This window comes from Calidris pugnax, unplaced genomic scaffold (genome assembly GCF_001431845.1).
Source record: "Calidris pugnax isolate Ruff unplaced genomic scaffold, ASM143184v1 scaffold103, whole genome shotgun sequence".
Taxonomy (NCBI): Eukaryota; Metazoa; Chordata; class Aves; order Charadriiformes; family Scolopacidae; genus Calidris; species Calidris pugnax.
Window position 1 is genome coordinate 10,609,444 of NW_015090990.1, and position 8,908 is coordinate 10,618,351.

The 8,908-nt window shown below is 37.3% G+C and overlaps 1 long non-coding RNA gene across 1 annotated transcript; it reads left to right on the plus strand.

The window, feature by feature from the left end:
* Positions 1-874: 874 nt before the first annotated feature.
* Positions 875-3,883, plus strand: LOC106895108. Its single transcript, XR_001413358.1, has 3 exons — positions 875-1,013; positions 1,248-1,423; positions 2,783-3,883. It is a non-coding gene; the product is annotated as an uncharacterized LOC106895108 (long non-coding RNA).
* The last annotated feature ends 5,025 nt before the right edge of the window (positions 3,884-8,908 follow it).

Consider the following 8,908-nt stretch of genomic DNA (forward strand, 5'->3'; position numbering starts at 1 on the left):
CCATTCGCAAAAGTGAACGTATTTTTCCCAGTTTAATTATCCAGATACATATCTTAAATCAAAACCACACCCAAGCCCTCATTTCTAGCAGTCTCCTTCTCTGACTGGTGTTGACAGGACCAGATCCAGCAGCATCTTACACGTTAGCAGCCACCTCCACTTCCTGCTTCTCGCCCTCGCTGCTCAGTTCCCATGCCAAGCACCATAGCCAGCAGGGAAAAAAGAGACTTGCATATGTGCCTGCTTGCCTATGTTTGTTCTCACACACATGCACCACTAGATAATATATATACAGAGAGAAACATTTAATCTCTTATTTTATGCTGTGCCAAAGAGTGGGGAACAGGTGCATTGACGTGAGCTGTTTGTACCCTACTGTACTTCTAGTGAATTAATCACTGCTCTCTTCTTTTTCTTGTCTTTTTTAAACTAAGATTCTGGTGCCAAGTCTTTATTTTGTTTTAGACAGCTATACAGCTCTAATCTCTAATGGTTTTTGGTGGCAACTCCGGTGTAAGGAACTCCCTCTCCCCCTGCTCACAACCCTCATTCCTGCCCTGCCCCATTCTGTCCATTGTGGTGACACAGCCATTTGTAGGGGTACACAGGAACTGGTTTAAGGAACCGAGTTTCAATTTAGAATAGCACTGGAAAAGTAGTCAAAAGCAGAGGAATGTTTTAACCTGAACATGGCCCTCACCTTTTTTTCCTACAGCTCTTTAAAAAGATTTGTATCAAAACTAGAGAAGCAGGAGTGGGTCAGGAAAAACCAGCTGAGTACAGAAACTCTTTAAACATTGTTGCTGAAAAAAGAAGAATGTGAAACTGCACAGTTAAAATGTACCAGGTATTTATTTGGCTAGTTAAAGAAGAAGTAATACAGAGCTTGGGAGGTAAGGTTAAAGTCCTGTTTGCCATTAACTACAAAGCAACGCAGAGAGAGATCAAGTCAATCTTCTAGTGTGCCACCAGTGTTTGAAATGTGTTCATTAAACAAAGAAACTGCAGGAACAGTAAGTACCCTCGAAATAATTACAATTTTTAATGCAATTTTCCTGCAGAATTTATTTGGTTTAAGGGCTGCAGGTGACTATTTTACTCTACAGTTTTATTAATTATATGTTCTTGCTACAGTGCAAGAACATGATTTTTTGCCTTTTTTGGTTTGAAGGCTTTTTTCGCTCCCCAAAATATTGTTGCATGATACATTTACCCACTTGTAACTAAGTCACCTTTCTTGGAGACAGATTGCATTAAATTGTACTTGAAGATAAGAACACAATCTACCCTTTAAAGAAGAACGAAATCAGTTGTATTGGAAACTTTTGGCCAAGAGGAAAGGTTTTCCTAGAAAATCCTGCTTTACTAAGAAGATCTTTTTCTGCTTCCTCAGTTTTCCATCATTCTTCAAGACTAAGTATCGGTAAGAAAATACAGTTCAAATGCTGACATACTTTATTTCACAATTAATTCATGATTTGCTGAAATAAAATTCTCAGAGTGTGTCTATTCAAGAACTGTGTATTTAGGATTTTTACACAGTACTATTCATCAATAATTACAGGCCTTATTTTCAAAGTTTAAATCTATATTTTGTCACATTTTAAAATATCTAATGTTCTCCTAGAAAACTTCATAGGAGTGTTAGAATCCAAGGCAGCAGCAAAGAGATGGCTTACAAATTTGGTGAATATTTTCATTAATTCAGAATACAGAAAAAAAAATTTTCCAGAACATGGAAAATACCATTTTACTGGTTCCTGTATCAACTTCTTTTAATTTGAACACAAAACCACTAACATCAAGTTCTAGTAAAATTTTTTAATTGATGGTGTTCAGACACTCAACCTGGTTGAAATTCTCCCAATGACTAAAACAGTAGCTAAAATTGTCCAACATTTAGGAACCGTAGAGTCATTTTTGTCAAAGGCAGGAATTGATATTATTCAGAATATATTGTTCCAGACAGCTACACTTTTGAAGAGTTTATGCAAAATAGGCAGAATAAGAACAAATAATCTCTATACACACATGTTCCTAATCTGGCCTTCCACTCAGTTCTCTCCCCTAAGGTGTTCGGCTTCTGACCTTTTTCTTAACGCCTGCCCACATCTTTCTTTGTCTGCTGATTTTCCTTTGTTAACATATCTGATTATGAAACAATTTCCTAGAATCTGTAATTGTGATTGGTGCCTGCGTGGCTTAGTTTTTATCGGGCATTGCCATTTGGCTCAAATATCAGCTTCTCTCTCTTTTTAAATATGTCTGGCAATATCCATAGGTTGGTTTTGATGGTGTTAATGTCTTCGAGCTTAACAAGAGAAGGGTGAAGGTTCATAAACTTTTCATTTTGGCTTTAAGTTCCTATTCAGCTGGTTCCAGCTCTTATAAAGTGTAATGCCCTGTCTTTACTCAGACAAGTAAGAAATCACACTTCCCTTCTCTGTTTATTAAATCTACAGGGATCTGAGACGGGGAGCCAAAGCTATCTCAGAGTTTCTTATTGTCATGTACCACAGTGGCTTCAAAGCACTTGAGTTTAGAAAGCAACTTCTGTTCTCATCCAGGAGCAAATGGGAAGGAGGGAGACAATGCCTGGGGCCCGAATGATTTTTTTTTTGCCATTGTCTCTTGGAATTGGAAAACTTCAATTACATCTTTTGCTGCAATATGGCTAAGCCTAAAGGCTTAATCTAATATTACATCCCAAGTTATATTATAAATATTATTTTATTTGTTATTTTTGGAGACTGTATGATGACAGCATTGGTTTTCATTCCAGATTACATCTAAAATAAGAAAAAGAAAAAGGAAGACAGATTTCCTAACAAGCAATATCTGTTTATCATCCGATGCCAAGAAACTGTACAGCAGCTTGGAGAAATGGAGTGTTTTTTTCTGTGGCTTGGGAGTCCAGATCATTGCAGGAACTTCTGAAATTGTGAATCCAAAGATTTTGTAAAATTTATGTCTTGAAAATGAAAATTTCGTTTTAATTTATTTAATACTAAAGGTAGCACAGAACAATTTTTCAGACTGAAATCCTCAAAGAGGCATTAATGTAATAATGTGACCAGAATTGTTTTCATATCTCTAACATTGCTTCTCCATTCATACAGCTCACAGTCTGTCAGCTACGAGCTTTTATTTGTTTGTATACTTCTTCAAGAGTACAAGAGATAAACCAAGAGATAGCCCTTCCAGTAATGTGATCAGCCGTGTATTATTAACGAATCACAAATTAAAGTAATTACTGATGATCATGTATATAATATTCGTGAAAAATATCTACAAAGACATTGCTTCTATAGGAGTTCTGTAAATATGAGCCCAAATTAACTATAAATTATAATCAGTTGACTGAACTCAATGCAATAATTAATTCAACAAAATCCTTCACCACAAAAATGTGTAGAAGAGCAAAGATCTGATTATAGGTCAGCAGTTGTCCTGATATTTTCAGTAACTGAACCATTTCTCTACCTCTGTAGAAATAAAGAGGAAGCACACAGAGTCAAGAACTTTTCTCTCTGGCAGCATTATCACACTTAAATCCCAGTCAGAACCAAAGTTAATAAAAGGAGTGGGCTTCATTACAAGTATTAATTGTATTTTTAAATACCCTGCAATTCAATCAAGAGTTAACTTTCACAATCTTTCAAAACATGGCTGTGCCACTGGAAAAAGCTATGTGCCTGCAGATGCAATAGTAAAAGCTACTTAAATAACTGCGTTTAAGGGCTTTCTGAAACTGGTTTGTGATATTTGATGAAAAATAACTAAAAATTATTTTCTCCCTAATCATTTGAGCCTAGTAGAATAACCATAAGATAAAAAAAAAAAAAGCATCTATTCTCCTACCAAATTTATTTAAGTGTTGTCACAGATGATATACAGGAAAAAAAATGAAATAAATATCAATGCCTAAGCAATGTCTCCAGGAGCAATTGGATTCCATGAGTAGATGTAAATTTAACAAAAGGATTGAGAAATTTCCCCTTGCCCCTAGCATGTCCTGAGGGTATTCATATCTACTATAATCAAAGTGCAGACTTATTCTGGCTCAGATTCAGAGTTAAGTCAGATTCAGAGTTGTTCCTGTTCACTCGGTCTGCTTCCCCTTGAACTTACCAACACAGCTTTCATGAAAATCAATAAAAATTGGTATTGTTTTTACATTGGGAACACTTTGCACTCCTGGAAACATTCTTATTCTGAACCATATCTTTATTTGTTAAAAAATTTGCCTCTGAATGTTGTTAAGTACTGCAATTAAGAACTACAGGATAAAGACAAAGATTGGCAAGTCGATAGTCAAGATTTGGAACTGGTTAACCTTCTGGTGATATCTTGCTATTCTTTTTTTAAAATAATGTTTAATTTACTAAATTTATCATTTTTATAATATGACAGCAACATCTGCCCCAAGATTCAAATATGGGAAGATTTCCGTGTTTTTTCCTGTAGCTGATTCACAATAGTAACCCTACACAGAAGCACCCTCTTAGTGAGGAATTCTTTCAGATTGGGTACACTTATATCTACTGCATCACAACAGATAGGTGAAGCTTGTAAAACTTCTCAGAAAAGGTAAAAGGTAGCCCCAAGCAACACTTCTTGTGTATGTCCAACACACACATGTGACAATCACAGATGCCATGCATGTGCTGCTGATGTTCCCAGGTTGCTCTCTGTTGTCAAGAACCTAGTGAGATATGACACAAGTGACAGATCTCTAGACAGATTTACTGTAACAAATGAAACAAACATTATATTATCAGATAAAGATTCTGGGGACCAAATTTTCAGGATTTCACAAAAATTGTAATTAAAACTAGAATTCCCAAAGTGCATGCCATTTTTTTTACAAAAGCTCAGTTCCTATCTTGCCATACCTGAAAAAATGTCCATATATGTCCATAGGTGAGACACAATTAGTCCAGAAAAACTTCCCCTAGTAACAGGTATTTGGAAATGGTACTAATAGGTATAATAATGGCCTGATGAAGTCATCTCTCAACTGAGGCTCAGAATAAACTCCTTTCCTCATGCATTATGTGATTGCATATTTTTGTCTTTTGATCTGCTTTTCTAGGAGTCTTTTGAGCCAGAAAATTACTGTCCAACTTGCTTAATAATAACAGATGACAGCTAAGGAACCGCTATCATACAAAGGGTATATTGGCCATTTTGAGCAAATCAACCATTTCTACAAACTTAGAGGAGAAAGCCAAATGGCACATATTCAAATATGAAATTATAATTGCAGATAGCAACACAGCATAAATCCTCAGCTACCAAAACTGTTCTAGATCAAAAAGCCCTATTTTTACTCCTTCTTTAATATCTATCATCTTGACACCTAAAAACTACGTATAAAAATACAGTCTTTATACTTTTTTACCAGTATGTCACTATAGGCTGTTTGCTGCTCTTCTCACAGTATGTGTGTGTCCATTGGTTTCACTTCTCAAAGGAAGAGGGGAGAGAAAGTCAAACCCACAAGATGCATTTTCACTTTTTTCTGTTTATTTCTAGTTTAAAAATGGCACAAATAAAATGTGCCAGCCCCAGTCCCTTTGAAGTTGTTACAAGAAGCTGATATATGTCCTCACAAACTCTCACATCCCTGACAAATCAGGGAGAACAAGTGAATAAGGGGAGCTATGTGCTGGGCAGCTTAATACCACACCTGGCCTTAGCTGCTAAAACATCCCCATGAGGTTATAGATGGTCAAGGCATCCAAAGCTGCTCTGAATTACGCCAGGGACTCATTCCAGAAAAGGAACTGCTGAAGTGACATAAACTGTCTCTCTCCTTCCCAGCTATGCCAGTAATTTCTCTGTTGCTGGCTTGGGACCACCTAAAGAATCCCAGACACGTAAACACATCGTATTATAAAGAAGGGGAGACACTGTTACCCCTTGTAGAAGCATCAGACCACACCACCTTTGTCTTTAAGAGTCCATGTAGACTGTCCCCACGGCTTTCTGGAGTGACACAGAAGGAGGCTACACTTGAGAACAGAACTTCTGAAATGAACATTGCACACTTGCAAATAAGACCAGTAGAAAAATAGAAACTAATAGAAAAGTTAAAACTAGTAGAAAATAGAACTAATGAGAAAAAATTCAATAGTTAGCCTAATTAATATTTGACAGTGAAAACTATTGTTGCAACACTAAATAAGTATATTCTCAGATTACAAAAATGAAGATGAAAAAGCAGTACTGTTGGCACTACCCCTCTGAACACTGAAGATGTGAAGACCAACCTCGTATTAAATATTACTCAGTGGTGTCAGAACAAAAAGCAGAGAACTTCTGCAGAACATTCCCGTCTCTCTTTTCTCCTCAGCAAACAGTCAACTTTGCTTGAGCTACCAATACTGCTGTAGGTTCTAGCAAGAGACTACAGCTGTAAACCAGCTTGGAAGAAAAAATAATCTGTAAAAGAAATTCTCCCCTATATTGTCATACTCATTCTTTCAACAGATATACTGGCAGGCTTTTGTCTTACAACTAGTTATTTATCATAGCTCACATCCGTGTTGTATAGCCTCTCTCTAATTTCCTCTAATCTCTGTCTTAAATTATTAGGAGACATCCTCTCTGCTTGCAAGGATTGACCACCAAGAATCTCAAAGTATTTATTTTCCTTTCTATTTTTTGTAAACCAGTTGCAGCAATGGAAATGAGGCCTGATCGTTATATTTTGTTTAGCAGGTATAAAGTCCTTCATTCAGGCAATATTACTGAAGTACCTATCATGAACTCAAAAGCAGCTGGGAGTTTAATTGATTCCTAGAAGTGCAATGAAAGTAGAGCAGATAAAAAATGACAGAGTTGTTGCTGATGCAAATGAAAATGTTACAGCAATGCAGCTGGGGAGAATACTGTAGATGTTTACATTTTCCTAACATGCTTACATTGTTTCTTTCACATTTTCCAGGCAAAGCTCACCTGGTTTTGCTCAAGGCCTGGAATGCAACGAATTGTGTACAGCACCTAATATTTATTCATGCCATTGTCAAGAACATCTTTGCAGCTCCTGCCAAAGTCTGTCATTGAATGTGTTTGTTCAGCTGCATGGCAAAAATATAATATACAGTCATCATTTTTACTTCGTCACCTACTCAATATTTTTCTTCTCCAATTAAATTAAGTCATAAATACTGTGCATTTCATGCCAGAAAATCTTACTACATCCATTCAACTAACACCCATTTGTGCATTTTCATTTTCTTGAACATTTAGATACTTCAATAATAAGTTCTGAAACAATGGAAAAGCTAAATGCTCTAATTTACCTGGGACTCTGGAAACACTAATCACAATTCAAAAAGATTTTATATTCAGGCAAAACTTTCTGCTAAGCTAAATTTCATCATTACTTGCCATCAACCTTAGAAAGCTGCATATGAATAGAGAAAACACAAGGATAGTAAAGGACTTGGTAAAAAAAAAGTTATTTAAATTTAATACCAGTCTGCATTTCCACAGGTGGATATTGACTGCAGCACAGGTGACAAAGAATAATGTTAGTTGGCGTGAGTAAAACCAGAGCATACTAGGAATCCTGGCTAGACATTTCAGCTTCCAACCAATGGTGTATCGCCTGCATTGCTGCTGCTACCCATGGTAGGTAACACATGGATACTCTGCTGCGCTGTAAACACATCTCCTACTTTGGATGGCACAGAAACTGTAGCTTACAGACATTCAACTTTATGTCTGGGAATCACTGGAAAATAAAACTCCCCTGGGAGGTCTCTGCCTTCTCTAGGCAGGTTAAATTTATGAGAGATGTTCCTCTTAAACCCGTTCTTAAACATTTTCAGTGACGAAGACTCCACAGCCCTCACAAAAAAATCAGTTTTACCAACTTTAAAGTCAGAAAGCTTTTTCCAAAGGCCTAATTTGAATTTGCCAGAGCAAATTTGTTCTATCTACAAGAGAAAACAAATAATTCCCGTAAAGGGCTGTTGCAAATAAAATCAAAGGCTGTTCTCATGGTCCATCAGTCTCCTTTATTCTAGAGAAAGAAATACAATACACCTCTTCCAATTTTTCATATATGTCATGTTGTTGTGACCCCGTTATTCTCCCTTGGACTCTAACTACTTTGCGTCTTTCTAGGAGTTTGGTGGCCCAAAACCTGACATAATACTCAGCTCAGGCCTTAAACAATGCTGAGATGGTCATTCAAGACAGTGCAACACGGTGTCAAATGGTCAGAATACCTATGACCTACCATTTTCTCACTTTACTTGTGTGCAGTTACCCTGTTTTAAAAGGATGGGAAATTGATTTGACGTGATTGGTTACTGAAAAATTCCTATTCATTGAGTGGATGAACTTCACAAATTTTTACTGGTTGCTACTTATTTCATTCTCTTCTTTTGGGGCTTAAAAATTCATTTTGAATTATGGAAAAAATCTTGCATGTGGCTAGCAAGAATTTCATTGCTCTTTCTCTTCCTCTCTGAAAGAACTGGTATCACATTACATTACAACCCAATGCAGTGTTACAAGCTTGGAGAAGAGCGGCTGGGAGAGCTGCCTGGCAGAGAAGGACCTGGGGGTGTTGGTCGGCAGCTGGCTGAATATGAGCCAGCAGTGTGCCCAGGTGGCCAAGAAGGCCAACAGCATCCTGGCCTGTATCAGGAACAGTGTGGTGAGTAGGACTCAGGAAGTGATTGTCCCCCTGTACTCAGCACTGGTGAGGCCCCACCTCAAATACTGTGTTCAGTTCTGGGCCCATCACTACAAAAAAGTCACGCTGGAGCGTGTCCAGAGAAGGTCCAAGAAGCTGGTGAGGTATCTAGAGAACAATTCTTATGAGAAGCGGCTGAGAGAGCTGGGGTTGTTTAGCCTAGAGAAAATGAGGCTGAGGGGAGACCTTCTC